The sequence below is a fragment of the Cebus imitator genome, unplaced genomic scaffold (assembly GCF_001604975.1).
Source record: "Cebus imitator isolate Cc_AM_T3 unplaced genomic scaffold, Cebus_imitator-1.0 Scaffold583, whole genome shotgun sequence".
In the NCBI taxonomy this organism is placed as follows: domain Eukaryota; kingdom Metazoa; phylum Chordata; class Mammalia; order Primates; family Cebidae; genus Cebus; species Cebus imitator.
The window spans coordinates 535,646-552,593 of NW_016107898.1; the positions used below are offsets into that span (position 1 = coordinate 535,646).

General features: G+C 41.9%; 1 non-coding gene across 1 annotated transcript; it reads right to left on the bottom strand.

The window, feature by feature from the left end:
- Positions 1–1,334: 1,334 nt before the first annotated feature.
- Positions 1,335–1,438, bottom strand: LOC119469161. Its single transcript, XR_005197980.1, has one exon. It is a non-coding gene; the product is annotated as a U6 spliceosomal RNA (small nuclear RNA).
- Between the last annotated feature and the right edge of the window lie 15,510 nt (positions 1,439–16,948).

Consider the following 16,948-nt stretch of genomic DNA (forward strand, 5'->3'; position numbering starts at 1 on the left):
TCTCCTGTTAAAATAACACATAATCATCGGCAAGTGAATTCTAGAATCCCCAATCAGCATCTCATTACCTGCAGTTGGCTCTGAAATGAGCGCGTTTGGTGGGCAAAATCTCACAAGGTATTCGAAGGGGAAAAATATGGATGAGGACTGTTTGTTTGAAAAATCGATGGGAATCAACCAGCTTAACCCCCGATGGTCACATTTGCAGTTAATCATCAACATTTGCTGGTAGTTAGAAACCTCTGCAAACCTGACATCATCTTTGTTTTCCATAAATATGTTTACCTCCCTTTCCTGCCATCTTGATTTTTTCCAAGACAGTGACATTCCTCTACGAAGCAGCAAATGGTGAAGCTATATCCTATAAATGACAACACTGTCAACCGCATGTCACTCCAGTACAAACATTCATTTAAGCCATTCACTTCTTGATGCAATAATTTACTTCCAAGTGCAGCTCTGTCTTAACAACAGCAGACACTATCTTAAAATAAATCTGTACAAACCATTTCTTGTCCCTTAAGGTCTAACTTTCCATCCAGGATCTTAAAGCAGTGTGACTGAAAGAAAAGCACAAAGAGCCGTCGTGAGAAGATTCAACGTTTCTTTAAGGTCAAAGAATTTGGGACTTTATGAGGATGGCCGCATCTATCAGCAGGCACCCACCATGCTCTTGCGGGGGAGGGGTAGCTGCCCAGGTCCTCCCAGCCTCCCAAGATTAACAGTCTTTAACAAGATAAGTCTTTTTTTAAAAAATAAATTTTATTATTATATTTTAAGTTCTAGGGTACATGCGCAGATCATGCAGAATTGTTACGTAGGTATACACATGCCGTGGTGGTTTGCTGCATCCATCCCCCAATGTAGAAATACTCTATATTAGGTATTTCTCCTAATGTTATCCCTCCCCAGTCCTGAGACCCCCTGCTAACCCTCCCCTAGTCCCCCCACCCCCCAGCAGGCCCTGGTGTTTTTTACTTTTTAAAAAATTTCCGTTGGTTTTTAGGGAACAGGTAGGTGGTATTCGGTTAGAGTGGGGCCAGTGTGTGAGTAAGAGCAGGAGTATTTATGAAAATAAAACGTCATTTTTCCTGGGAAAAAAGTAAGTTCCTTTTTGAGTAAGTTCTTTAGCGGTGATTTGTAAGATCTTGGTGCACCCTCTCCTGAGCAGTACACGCGGAGTCCAGCTTTTTTTCTGTTTTCATCATTTTATATAAATCAATTCCTCTTCTTCTTCCAATGTGCTCAGGGAAACCGAGAGATGAAACACCCCTGACTTGGGTGTAAAGTTAGGTTGTTAATTTTAGATCATTCTTTTTTTCTTTTTAAATAAAATAAATACAAAATACTTCACGAATTTGCATGTCATCCTTGCACAGGGGCCAGGTTAGTCTCTTTATTTTTCCAGTTTTTGCATATGTGCTGAGGACGTGAACATGACATTGTTCTTTTTTAATGTAAGCATTTATAGCTATAAATTTCACTGAGCACCGCTGTCACAGCATCTCATAAATGTTGGCACCTTGCATTTTATTTTCATTCATCTCAAAGTATTTCAGTTTCTCTAGTCATTTCTTTTTTGAGCCACTGGTGGTTTAAGAATGCTGTTTCACTTCTTTACAGATTCTCCAGGTTTTCCTGTTACTGACTTCTGGCTTCATTATGCTTTTGTTGCACAAGACACTTACTCCTGTAACCAAATACCACCTCTTCCCCAAAAACCAATGGAAATAAAAAATTTAAAAACCTGATACTGCCAAAAGACTGTTCCTCCAGGGAGATCTGGGGGACCGGAGCAGCTATGCCCCTCCAATTCAAACAAAACTCATGCAAAATTAACAAATAAAAATTCACAAAAAGCGAAGGTAAAATGATTGCCATGATGTGTACATTTAGTTTATGCTTTAGTCTTCAGGAGTATTACATATGTCCGGACACATCGGTCAGTTTCCTTTCCTTCCACACCACCTGTACTCATACTCGGAAACATCTAACCTCCTACTGTCAAATCAGCCTCCTGGATATTTGAGACCTTTTTCCTTTTGTGGAAAAAATTAAAGTGCCCATTATGCATTTTGACTTCTCCTCCCTGTTGAAGAAATACTCTTAACAGCAGCCACATCCCAGAAAGAGCAATGAATACGAAGCACCAGCCCTTTGAATAAACTTGCACAGTCACTAAGAAATACATAAAATTCACGTATTTTGCACAAAAGCGTGAAATGAAAGATGTTCCTGCAACCGTGCAGACAAGCGCTCCCACAAAGCTGCCCCTTAGACGCCTTTGCTCACAACATCTCCATTGTCCACACGTGGACATCTGGGCCCGCCGCAGGCAGCTGCGAAGAGTCCCCCCTCGGGCACATCATTACCAATGGACGTAAGCACTGACACTGTGCTCCTAGCCATTCATTTGCAGCGGCTTTCACTGAAGGGAAACCCCATCCAAACCCCTCTGGAAGGTCCTGAAGAAGGATTAACTGATGGGGCATATTTTTAAATTTATAAGTTTTTCTAAAATTTCAAAAACAACATTTTGGGCTTTTTAAAAATTAAATAGTCTATTCTTTGGAAGAGAAGAAGAAACGCTACATGTCGGCGGGATTTGGGAGAGGAGCAATGTGGTGACACTGGTGGACTCTGACGCTCCGATACAGACAGCTTGGTTCAGTTTCCTCTCCTCTCCTGCAGCGCCCTGGGACCCCAGCAGTCACTGTCAGGGGCCGAACACAGCTGGGTGCGAAGACCAAGGGACCCCCACGCTCAGGGCTGAGGGCCAGGGACTCCTGCTGCACCCAGGGACTAGCATGCATGAGCAGCTGAGCTGCACACTTCCTAGGGACCGCCTGCAAAGTCTGGGTGGTGCAGCTTGAACATGCAAGAAAATTAAGGCTCCGGGGAGAGAGCAACTTGAGCGTGGGGGAGAGAAGAGGTTCACGAATAAGTTACTTCCCTTCGCCTCCCCAGATGGACTTCCTGAAGCTCACAGTTCATACGACCCTCTGCAAATGCACTCATCAGACTGAGCTGTGATTGTCACAAAGCTCTGGCCAGCCAGAGAATGCACCTTTGTATCTGCTCTCCCCAGTTTCTGCTCCCTCCTCCCTTTTTCCCCCTCTGTCTTTCTGGGTTTGCACTCCCCACTAGAATGTTAGCATGGTAAGTTTTCGCTTCCAGCTCTATTTTATTGAGACTCCAACGTGAGACAGTCAGATTCTTTAAAGTTTTATTCTTAAGAAAAAAAATGCAGTCCTTTGAAAAATTTATATACATTCCTTAAAACTTGTTAAGTGGCATATTGAAGACTGTAATTCAGAATTTCTAAAGTTGTTTCCATAATATGGGCACTTTGAAAAGAAATATGAATCATTGAAGCACTTTATTAGTGCATTGTTATCCCTGATGAGCCAGTATTTACCATATAATTATTTACACCTATGCTAATAATATGGGAACTAATAAAAATCTTCGTGTGGGCAGAGTAATTGCATTGGGTCACCTTGAGCATTATGTTATTGGTGGCCTCCAGCAGGTGTTCATTTTATCTGATTTGTATCATTTCTACTGATGTCAGTTACATTTCATCAAAGCATAGTAATTATGTAACATAGCAAAGTAAATTCTGCAGGATATTATAAAGTGATAATCACAGGCTTAGTGAACATACAAATAAGATACTAGTCCTCTATATTCGTGGCGTAATAAATAAATATCTGGAGACTATTCTATATAAGAAATAGAACTAAAACACTGGCAAATATTAAACATGATATATAAAAAATATAAAAGATTTTATGATATTGCTAACTTAAAGATTAAGTTGTTCTATTTATCAACACAATATAATTATAATTTATCATTTACTTATTCAGAATGTATATAGAAAATGTTTTTCTTAGGCTTGGTTTAAAATGATCAACTACGATTGTGCATGTACTTTTCATTCTTATTTTTCCTTTGTCAACTGCCATGTGTTTCTGGAAGTCAACAATTAGAACATAGTTTAGCAAAATAAAATCTGCTTTTGATGAAACACATCACATAGTTAAGATTTAATTTTTGTGACTTTATTGCCAGAAACATTTGTTCCTGCTAATACAGAAGATTTTTCTTTCATACATATACCATCAGGTTTTCACTGTATTTTTTAAGTGGGTTGTTCTTTAATGCCTCATATTTTGGCAGCATAGTGAAATAGAAAAAGAAGATAATCATATAAAACATCATCCAAAATTTTTAAGTATGGTCTTTATTTAGAAAACCAAGAATCCCACGAAAAATAGAACTACATTACATTGTTCAACAGAAAACAGGTTATAAATCATCACATTAGCGAGCACATAGCTTTATTTCTATTGCCAACTCAAGAAACAAACCACAAGTAAAACCTCTCTTCCTTCGATTTGCCTTACTTCTTTATTTAACTTGCATGAGATGATGACTACTTTGCAAAACAATAGTAATAAACCTAAATTTTTTTTAATATTTTGAATTCTAAGAGTGTTTCATATTCATGTTTGTATTTTTAAGTCAGTTTACCCATTAACTCTAACATGACACCAAGAATACTGTGCACTTATATCAAGTCATAATGTTGCATGCCTTGAACACATGCAACTATTCCCATCAAAACGAACTGCCTTAATCTCAGTAGAAGTGATGGAATTTGAAGAGGAAACAAAAGCCTTAGTTGTATATTTTTCCAAAGCCTCAAGATGCACTCATCTATTTGTATTTATATACGAACATGGGAATTTTACCAGTGTTTTCTTAATCTTAATTTTCCACTAAAAAGTTTATTTTAGCTCTACCCTGAGTCACAGCTATGACCATGTCACCATCTCATTCAAATGCTTTCAGTTTTTCTTTTCCTGCAAATTATTGTCCAAGTTTCAGATTGTCATTTTTCACCTAACAGACATACCATGGCCCTACCTACTATTGTGATCTTTTTTCCATTTTTTTTCCTTTCACAAAGTTATAGCAGAATTAAAGTATCTTTTCTACTTATTCACTAAAAAGACTCCTCATCCCTGAGTTGACATCTGAAATATTTAACAGGAGATGATGGTTGGGTAATCACCAGTCAAAACAGGCATTCTACCCAACCAGAATGACATAATCTGTAAAATATTAATACAGCCGTACCTATTCTGGGTCTCTAACTAGAGGATATTTTTCTTATTTTTATATTACATTATAATTATGATCATTTTTATTTAATACCATAAATTACCCTTAAACTCCTTGAAGAAAGATTTGACACATACTTTATCTTATAATATTTAATATTCCTGAAATATTTTTTTAAAATAAAGAATTTAAAAAGGAGAAAAACATGACAAAGATAAAGAAAAAATTTTACAGAAATATTTGTTGAATAAATAGACTAAGACACAGTTAGGAAATGGGATTTGCAACTGAGGTTTTGGTGGAGATTTCCATTTAAAAAGGAGTGGCAGAATCAGGTCTAATGACACAGTCAACTTGTATTCTAATAGGACTAATTGAAGAGAAAGTTAACAATTTGCTTGGTATTTTGTGGATAAACAGCCTAGAAATGTTTTGTAATTATCTATGAAATTCAAGTGAAGAAATATATCAGAATTTCTGATCTAGGTAATTTGGCACACAAGCACTGTAATGACCTAAAATTGTAACCATGTCTATTCCTTCCAAGAATGCTTTTATTTAGTCATAAATTTGATGTCTAAATCTTCTAATTAAGTGCCCAACTTTAAATGTATGAAAATGCAATGGAACAGGCATTTCCAAAAAACTCAAATTATATCAAAGATAGAAAAATAGTACATCTATCTTCTTCAACCCTTTCCAAGGTACAACCAAAGAGAATATGTCTGTCCCAAGTTCAAACAATGAAGCTATTATCCATTTCTACCCTCAAGGACACGCTAAGACACTACAAGGGTCACAGAATGAATCAGTTCTATAGGAAAATACAGAACATTTCTCTCTGCTTTATACAGAGAGCAAATGAAATAAAATTTTGTATCTATTCATGGAATCTCCTTATAAATTATAAGAAAATAAACTTGAGAATTCGCTTTAACCCACAGAAGGCCAAGAATGCTTGCATTCACGTTTACATGTTCTTTTCCTCCTATTTTGGTAGGTCCAGGGAGAAAACGTACCCAAAGAAGAGGCTGAGAAAAGCAGAATCTGTGTTGATGCTCCCCCCAATACATTCCTCTTTTGCTGCCCTTTCTCTCTCTTCACTGCTACAGATCCAAAAATCTTTTCTTTCTTCAACTAAGAAGGAAAATAATGGCCAAGTCAATCCTGGAAAAATTTGTACTGGAAAAAAAAAAAAGAAAGAAAGAAGGGAAAGAAACACAATGGCAAGAAATGTAGCATCTGATTGCCTACATTTCAGAATTTCTATCTTCACCTCATCAATTTTCCTCCCTGTAAAAATACAGTAGGCTGCAACTGATGAGCTGGCCTCTCATGACACAATTAGCTGTTTGTCTTGCAGGGCAAAATAGTGCCCCTGTTAACGCATCCATGGTCACTGGTCCAGGACTCAAGAAAGACAGCAACTCACTCTCAGCAGTGCAAACTGAGCCAACCTGTGATTTGCAGCTGGTGCAAATGAGGCGATTTTCAGGGCGGGGATGTAATGGGTTTTTTGGGGGAGAAACATCTCAGGTCTTCAGAGGAGTGAAGAAATAAACCAAACCTTTCTAAAATATTTCCAACTTTGATCCACTTACACTTTAATGCATTCAGAATCACTCTGCTTGTTCAATAATGCTTGTTGACTTGCTGATGGAGGTGTTCTAAGACCTTCAATTATATTTTCACTGCCTGTTTCTTTTACTTTTGATAGCCATATAATCATAGTCACAAATAGGAGAAAGGTCTGAACAAAATGCATATGCATGCCAAGCACTTTGCAAGGCTTAAATTATGCGTTCTTCACAGTTTAAAAACAAATAAGGAAATAAATGCATTAGCAATGCAGAGTAGAAATGCATATGAATGCAATTGAGGGTAATTCTCAAAAAGACCTAAGGGAAATTGGTGAAATTTTAATTTTAGTATCCAGAACAAGGGCTGCATGGCGGGTTGAGAAGCCTGTTATTAACTTTGTCTTTTCAATTTTTCACACAGGAGAAGGAGAAGCTGTGAAGAATCGCCCCTTGCCCTCTTCAGGAGTAGGGTAAGCTCCTTTTTCTTGACGATTAAGCACTGTAATTACAGACTTTCCCCACTTTTGCTCCTATATTCCTGGACTCCAGGGCTCACATCACTATCAGTCTTTCCTGGTGGGTGGAGAATATCTGACACCTCCTGCTTTACAAATTTGAAGTGTTTAAAATGAGATCAAGTAAACTATGGTATTAAATCAAAGAACTCCTGGTGCTTGCTTGCCTGTTGCAAGAAAGTCACTTTCTCGCCTGGGGCTGTCCACCTGAGAGTGCTTGTTAACCCTGGAGAAAGCCCAGCGTCCTCCACTGTGTCTGCCCCCGCATCTGGCCGCCACAGCCCTGCCCTGCCTCCGGCTGCACACACACTATCTCCATCTCTGTAAGCAAATGTTACAGAGGAGGGAACAGATCGCCTTTCCCTCACCCATGCTCTATAGACCTGGCTCCCCAAGGTGTACTTTTTTTTTAACTTGCACTTTTTTTACACACAAGTGCTCATAGATAACACTCCCCATGCCCTGCCTATGGCCGGCTTGCTGCAGCTAGAAGGAATCCTCTCCTGGGACCGAGAGTGGGGTCACCTCTTTCCCGGTGTCATCTCTGAGGGACTCTGTGGATTTGCACTCCATGACCACTGCTACTGCAGGCACTGCAGGTGTGGGAGTGAGCGAACGAGCTGCTTTGTGGCTCTCCTGCTCCCGGGACAGCCTGTGCAGGACCCTGGGCAGTCTGCTTGCAATAAACAGGCAAGTCTCACAGCCTCCCAAACCTGCCCATCTTATTTTCAAGTCCCGAGGACATTCCTCCCACCGGGGCTTCTGCCACCAGAATGATTGATACTAAGAATGTCCACCCTCTTCTCTGCATGGTAAGAGATGACCTGAAGACCCCAGGTCATCCTTGTGTACCCTGAGCTCAGACCCCTGGTCACCCTTGTGTATCCTGAGCTCAGACCCCTGGTCGCCCTTGTGTACTCTGAGCTGCAGCAGACACCTGGTTTGCCCAGGGCGACATCCTTGAGTTGGGCAGGCACAGACTCTGCAAGAGGCCACAGCTTTGTGCCGAAAGCCCACACAGTTGGGGGTGGGGAGCTAGGCTGGTGGCACCTCTCCCCATTGTTACACTGAAGCTAGCTCGGGGTGGGCCGATATGTGAAACTTCCTCTGGTTATCAATCTGGATAACAAGAGGAGGTGCAGACCAAGATGTCCCTGTCTCCACTGTTACGGGCCAGGATGGCAGCAGCTTGCTGTGAGAGCCTCAGGACCCAGGTGAGCTCCAGCTTCAGACTGGCCAACCTATTCACCCGTCACGGGGATGGCCACCAAACCAGGCATGTGTGGACGCCACCAATGCAGCTGGCAGCAGGGAGCAACTGGGGAAATCCTCCATCCTTTGAAGGCAGATCACCCCCAAGGGGATCCACAGTGGAGCTGAGATGAACAGCCATAGGGTTTCTTCTGCATCTTCAACCGGAGACATCGCACCGCTTCCCAATGTGCAAAGGAAGCCAACACAAGGAGGAAGGCGTCTGTGCTAAGGGTGAGCTTGTCACCAAAGTAGCCCAGAGTGGGAGGAACTGTCCCAGCTACCCACTCCTGCATAAAGTAGCCATACGTATGAAACCTGGTCCAAGAAAACAGGTAACTTATTTGTTCACAATTTAGTGGCTCAGAAATTGAGGTTGGGTCAGCTGGGTGGTCCTTCTCACCTCGTCTGGAGTAACTCATGCCAATAGTTGTGCAGTGGTTTGCCACAGCTGGGTGGACGCAGAGAGCCTCACTAAGGAGTTTGATGTGACAGTGGCCATCAGTTGGGTCACCTGGGTCCTGCTCTGTCAGGCATCTGCAGAAAGCCAGCTTGGACGTGTTCACACGGCAATTTCAGAGCAGCAAGAGAGGGAACCTCCTAAAGCTTAAAGTCCAAAGTTTCAAACCATCAAACAAGTCCTAAGGCCAGCCCAGACCCACGAAGGTGAAGAGAAAGACTCTGCCTGTTGATGGGAGGAGCAGAGACATCACACGTGGTCAGGTGCACGCCCATGGCAGGAGGACTCTGGCCCCATTCTGGGCCTGGACCACAGAGCACTTGTGACCAGCTCAAGGCGAGTATAAGCATGTTTGTTCCATGACACAGGAAGGACAAGAAGAGAAACCGAGAGAAAGAGAGGCCCCCAGGAAGGGTCCTGGATGGCCATGTCCAGTGTGTAGACAGTTAACAGGTGCCACCAGGACTTTGTATCAGGAGCCACACCCAACTCTCACAGTCCCTGGAAATATAAATTTGTGTCACGTCAGTGGATCAAGAAACCTGACAATCTAAATGGCTTCTTGAGAACAAAGGCAGCACTGACTCGTACTGGAAGAGAAATGTTATAAAGACTCCCACGATCTGAGGATGAGTCATAAAAACTGAGATTTCAACAATGGCTCATTTACTTTCATGCATCATTGTGGGGTGTGTGTGTGTGTGTGTGATTAAAGTCATTTGCTATACTTATTTATGCCTCTTTCCTGCCATTTTATGTAGCATATGTGGGAGATAATTACATTTATAATCTAGTGTGTGAGTTTCATAATGTAAAAAGATTTTGACTGAACTCAAGGCTAGGTAGCTATTCCCCAGAGACCTGACACTGTGTCCATCAACTTATGAAATGTTGAGTTATCTGTCTTTCAGTGGATAAGAGAGGGCAGTGTTAGTTCAGGGGTAAGCAGCTGCTCTGAACTTTAACTTTGGAAAGAAGAGTGGCTGAATGTTGAGCAAAAGTTGAATTTACGTAGCATTGACCATCAGCTCGTGAGCGTCCACCTTTCTTCCTGTTGAGGAGACCTCTTAAGGTAGGTGAGGAGTGTGGTCTACCTACCGGGCAGCCCTAGGGAGGGCCTTTCTTCTCCTTAAACCTTGGCAGTTGCAACATGGGCTCATAGCCCAAGTAAGGCGCTCAGATGTGCATTGCTGTTAACTTGAGTTTGAGGGGTCATAAAGGCATAGGGGTGGCTTGCGATGGCTGCTGAGGAGTTGAAACGCAGGGTGGTGGGCGCCCGGTGGGGCCTGAAAACATCAGCCTTGGTCTGTAGCAAGACCCCAGCTGGCCTTGATGCTACTTTTGTTTTCTGCCTAAAGTTTCAGAGTTGGCTTTGGTCATTTACAACCAACATAAGGCATAAAGGCAAAGACACGGCGATCAATTCTGCCTGACTTTGCAGGTGAGATGGGGATCAGGAAAGCATTCCTGTAAAACGTTAAGACCAAAAACATGGCGAGTGCGTGCCGCCTGTGGACATCACGTGTTTCATTAAAACATGGCGAGTGCGTGCCGCCTGTGGACATCACGTGTTTCATTGCTGTTACTCAGCTTTGAACTCGGCAGTAGGATTCAAAGCTTTTTGTATTAAGTATTCACATCCTGATAGCTACTTGCACTTTATTTGACTTTATCGCTCTAGGTACATAGGAGGGAGGGTCAAATAACAGAAGAAGATACATAAATTAACCTTTGGTTAAAAGTTTATCATTAAGAAGAGAAAAATTGCATTTTCTATGAAGATATATTATCAATGTTTACATGTTTCTATTTGATTATATTTAAATTAGGTAAATATTTTGAAAATAAGACATTTATTTCATTTTCAATAATAGTGGTAAGAATAATAAAAATCAGTTATAAGAAGTTTTCTGCTAGCATGTAAATGAGAGACTATAATTGAAAATCTTGATTAAAAAGTATCACTTATTTTTCCATAGAATTTCTGAATAGCCTCGTAAAATCCTCTAGGAATTGTCCTAGAACAACCTTGTTAGAAAAAGCCTGTTCGTGTTTTACTCCTTCTATATTTTAAATGATTCATTCTTGCAAAGCATGCTTTTACTGCAGTTCATTAATTTTTAGAATCTATAGGTTTGTAGAACTCAATTTCCTTAATCATGCATGTAAAATTAATTATTAGAATTTTTTATTTTGCTGATTTCAGCAACTTGTGAAAGCACACAATGTAGCCTTCAGGGAAATGTGTGGCATCTAGCAGAAAAGAGAAACATGATTCTTATTATTTCTTAAAATGAATTTTCTGTTTCAATAACTTGTATTCGTATCATTAGGGCAAACATATTACTTTATTTTCTTTTGTTTGTATTTTCAGCAGAATGTGGGAAGTTACATTGGAACCCACTCGAAATATTTAACTATAACATGAGTGATGTAACTGAGTTTTCTAAGAACATAGGCCTATTTCACAGGTGTGAGCATTTTCGCTGAAGATAATCTTAAGTCAATCAAACAATTGTATTTTCCATTCTGTTCCCCATTCGACACATAATTTTAGAAACTACAATACAGTGATTATCGCAAAAGCACTGTAACCCAGAAAAATAAAATGTTACTTGGGTTCAGGTGTAGTACTAATTTCTCCACCCAAATAAATAATCACATAAAATTCTAGTATGTAGGACTTGGGGATTTCATTTAACACTTTTTTTTTTTAAAGAAAAGATTACTTTGGGTAGAAATGCTATAGAGAAAGAATGTGAATGACAAGGCAGGACCAGAGGTTGCGGAATTCCTGTGTAACCTCAGCAGCATGTGGAAGAGGCTTGTAAGAGTTAGATGAGGCAAAGCGCCTTTCTGTGTCTTGATCCGCGTCTGCGCCGACAAATGTAAAAACTAGAGTCTCCACAGCCCACGCGTCTGCCGTCTACAGCTGCAGAGACAGAGGGGCACCCACTGCCTTCTCCTGAGACCCCGTCCTCTGTACCCGGAGGAAAGGAGCAAGCCCTGGGCTTGAACCAGCCTGGGATCCCCTGACCAAAGGTGAAGAGTGCCTTTTATCTCACCTTCCACGCAGAGTAAGCTTCGTACAAATCAGTGAAAGATCTGTGCGTGCTTGTCTCTGTAACCGGAGGGCCCTCTGTGTCCTTATCTTTTTCTCTATTTTCTTTAAACTTTTATAAAAATATGCTAGAGAGAAGCCTTTTTTTTTTTTTTTTTTAATGTGTACTCTCTTGCACTCCATGGATCAGAGCTCGGAAAACAGGAATTCAAGAAAAACAAAGAAAGACTCTTACTCTTTCTTAAAATGAATTTTGTTTCAATAACTTGTATTCATATCATTAGGGCAAACGTATTAGCTTATTTTCTTTTGTTCGTATTTTCAGCAGAATATTGGAAATAACATTTGAACCCACTCCAAAATATTTGACTGTATCATGAGTGATGTAACTGAGTTTTCTAAGAACATAGGCCTATTTTACAGGTGTGAGCATTTTAGCCGAAGATAATCTTAAGTAAATCCAGCATTTTTAAATGTAATTTGGTTAATTTTTAAAAGCCACTGAGAAAGTTTGTATGTTGTCGCTTCTAAATCTCAGGTTGAATTGTCATCCCCAGTGAGGGTTGGGGATGGGACCTGATGGGAGGCGTTCCACACGGTTGTGGGGGCAGATCCATGTGGCTTGGCGCTGAACCCACAGTAGGGAGTTCTCCTGAGATCCAGTCCTTGGGGAGTGTGTGGCCCCTCCTCCCCTCTCTTTCCTGCTCCTGGCTCTCCCCATGTGGGACGCCAGCTCCCACTCTGCCTTCTGCCGTAATTTTAAGCTCTCTGGGGCATCTCCAGAAGCTGAGCAGATGCTACCTTTATGCTTCCTGTACAACCTGCAAAAACGAGGCAATTAAACCTCTTTTCTTTATGAATCGCCCAGTCTTAGATATTCCTTTACAGCAACACAAGAATGCCCTACCACAGCCACCAAGATTTCCTATCTTTCCTTCCCCTGAATGCACAGCGGCAAGTCTGGAGAAGATTCCAAATCCTTCCCAATCCTTGCCTGCTGCTGTTTTTCCGTGCTCACCTGGAGGAGCTCCCAGTCTGATCAGATTAGGATTCAGCTTTCAGGAAATGATGGAAACAGGAGCGCCCTCAGAACTTCGCCCTACTTCCTTCACTTAATCATCTAGAAGGCCATTTCCAGATTTTTTAAAAAATGAGAAAATATAGGGGCTGATGAGGAATTGTGTTTAGGGAATTTTTGTTAGAATCTCATTGATTCTGCATCTAACTGAAAGATGGAGTATATGAAAGGGCTTGACCCTTGACCTTTATCCCCTCCTAAATTGCTCATGAGCTTAAATTTCTCTGAATTGTACACTTAGCCACATAACCTAAACCAAAATAATGTGAAATAATATAGACCACACCAGCAAACCAACTGAACTCTGAAATGGCAGAGTTGCAGAGTCAGCTGCCCACTCAACTTGTGCACTCATCAGAACACTGAATGTTTTTCTTAAATATTACAATTGAATGCTAAAGCTCTTCACTTAGCTGTGTGTGGTGGCTCACGCCTGTAATCCCAGCACTTTATGAGGCCAAGGCACGAGGATTGCTTGAGTCCAGGAATGTGATACTAGCCTAGGCAACATAAGAAGACCCAGGCCCTACAAACAACTTAAAAATTAGCTGGGCATGGTGGTACACGCCTGTGGTTCCCGCTACCCGGGAGGCTGAGGCAGCAGAGGTGCTTGAGCGAATGAATTCAAGGCTGCAGTGAGCTCTGATCACACCACTGCACTCCAGCCTGGGCAACAGAGTGAGACTCTGTCTTTGAAAAAGAAAGAAAGAACAAAAGAAAAAAGGAAAGCTGAAACCAAGATGGTAGACCTCAGCCCAAGTCTTCATGAAAGACAGAGCCGAGGCTCCCACTGCAGAAACGTAAGAAGACATGAGAAGCAAGAACTAGCAGTAATCACAAAATTAGAAAACTGTGAATATTTGAACAGGACACGCTATTTTGCATATTTTTCCTGCCATAAAATAGAATTTCTGGTGTCCTTCGTCAACTGTGATATGACAAGAATCGAGAAGAGTCTGCGATCGTACCCTACTTGAAAGCTAGTAAATTAGTTTGCTACGGCTTCATGGATGACAGCAAAAAGACAGGAGGTAAGAGTCCTGGGTCAGAGATAAAGGACGATTTGTTGTTCACAGCAATAGCCCGAGGCAGAGCATCAGTGTTGCTTTGAATGAGGGTTCCCTCAGCCCTGGTTCCCACAAGGGGAGCAGACGAGGACCAGAGGACAGCAGCACACACATGGGATTGTCTTACCGTAGAGAAGCCCCAAGCTTAGGGAACCCCAGCCCTTTAAAATCAGCATAAGCATGGCTGGCCTTTGCTCCACATGGAGACTTTCTCACTACACAGTATATAAGCTTCCCTTTGCTCCAAAAGTAGACACTATCGCCGTTTTCCAAGGCTGTTTACTAATCAGACGTCCTTGAAAAGAGACTCCAGAGATAGTAGAGACCAAAGAGAAGTCAGTGCCTTTGCGAAACATGCAGAAACACAGGAGCCTCGTGAAGTACTGATTCTGCCCTGGAGGAAAGATTCATCTCACTGGTCTGCCCATCCAATGCACTTTTCTTTTTCCAAGACAGAGTCTCTCTCTCTGTCGCCCAGGCTGGAGTGCAGTGGCGTGATCTTGGCTCACTGTAACCTCTGCCTCCCAGGTTCAAGTGATTCTCCTGCCTCAGCCTCCTGAGTAGCTGGGATTGCAGGTACACACCACCATGCCAGGCTAATTTTTTGTATTTTTAGTAGAGATGGGGTTTCACCATGTTGGCCAGGCTGGACTCAAACTCCCGACCTCAGGTGATCCGCCTGCCTCGGCCGCCAAAGTGCTGGGATTACAAAAGCAAGTCACAGCGCCTGGTGCAAATGCATATTTATTAACCATTTGCAATGAGCCACCAGCGCTGCTGAGCACCAAGTGCACAGCGGTGACGAGATAGACACAGTCCAGGGTCACGAACTGTGGGGACAGTGGGAGGTAAGCTGAAGTTAATTAAATTGTGCCAATTATTACTCACTGTGTTCATAGCATTTTGTATTATGTTTTGTTATTTTAGGGAAGTAAATAATAAACTATTTCTAAAGGATTAAATGAGTTTACTAATATATTCTGTTCTCCAATTCTGTTTGCCTAATAATATGTGGAATTTCTCAAAAGAACATCTTCCTACCATATGTATTTCAGGACCACCATCTTCCAGGTTTTGAAGGGAGTAGGCTGCTTGAGTTTCTTTCATACTGTTTTTCCCATAGATCTCTAATTCATAATTCAGAGAGATTAGAGCTGTGTCTGTTGTTACCAAATTATTTTGATACTTACTTGAATGCTTACTGCACAAGCCCACTCAACAAGTCAAGTAGATGAATAAAAGACCTAGCATTTATAGAATGATTTACAAAGTGTGTTTCCTATGTCTTTGCAACAAGCTTAGAGAGATGAAATACGATTGTTCTTTATTGTAGGTACCCACACTCAAAATATGGAGCAATGTACAGCCAGACCATTATTCCTGAGTTCAATTTGATCATGAAGGTTAAATAAGCAATTGAAAAGAACACAACTTTCTCTTCATGTTTTCCAATAATGCCATCACACCATTATAGCAATAGTGTTTTATTTTATAAATTAGATGTAATTTTCTTAACTATTATAGTTTCAATACATATTATATATTTCAACAATTCAGATATATTTGATTTTCTATCATGTTAACAGTTGAGAAATACTGACTAGTGAGGTTTCTACCCATATCTAACAACCTAGCAGGCCAAATAAATAGCTTTTAGGTTTTAGGTTTTATTATTCTTAACAATTTGAGTGAACAATAAATGTTTTCGCTGAAAGCACAAAATGCCGGATTAATGTAAAAAAGAGTTTCCACATATAGCTATATTAATACTCTCTCTGAATTACTTTATATACTTTATATAACTTTGCTATATGAAAAATGTTTAATGGGGCCCATCTTACAATGGGAGGGGCAGCACTTGAAAGCCAAGAAGCAATTATGAAATGTAAAAGACAGAAAGCCCACTGTAGGTGTTTTCTTCTGTTGGAAGCTACATGTTCAAGCACATAGTTAATCGGGTGCATGTGGATTTCAGCGCACTGGGCAATACTCAGCTACCTCCGCGTCTTCCCATCCCACTTTGAGTTTACAAATTGATTTTACACGTGTGTAGCAGGCAAGGTCCTGGCAGGAAAGGAGAGCGCATTCTAATGGAATAGCAAAGGATGGTTAATGAAGTGGATATTTACCAAAACTGGACAAGTTTAGGAAAACACGGATGACGTAGAAAACCAGGGCTAGGAAATCTCAAAGGCCATTAGGACCCAAGGCCCATGAGGCTGTGGGAAGAAGGCAGCTACTAGGACCTGAGGGAGGGAGGCATGGAGCTGGGGGCATGGGCACAGCCACAGGCTTAGTGGGGAGGGCGGTGGCCTGACCCTGCTGACCACTGCTCTCCTGCGGCCCAGCTTGAGCCAGAGGCCCCTCCACAGAGGCTCCTGGAGCACAGAGGAGCCGACAAAGAAGGGTGGACAGCAAGCCCAGAAGGTGCAAAGGGCCCTCAGAGCACCCTGGGTCCTCCATCATCCCAGGAAGTGGAGCTGGGCGGGCCAGTCGGCGGACAGGCGGATACACCAGCCAACGCAGGGTTTGCAATGCCAGGCAGAGGCCGCTGGCTTAAGGAACTGGCCGCAGAGCCGAACACCAAGTGCAGTTCAGGAGCCTACACCCAGCTTTGAGGCCGATGAGGACCAAGAACGTGGCTTCAGGCGTGTGAGCTGGGGGTGCACGTGGCCTGCGGTTGGCCATCCAGCCGCAGAGAGTCAGCCTGCAGCCCACCGACATGGCGTGTCAAGGCGTGAGCAGCTCTGGCCAGATCCAGTGCACTCCTCCCGCAGGGCCACCCTTTCCCGAACCGTCACTC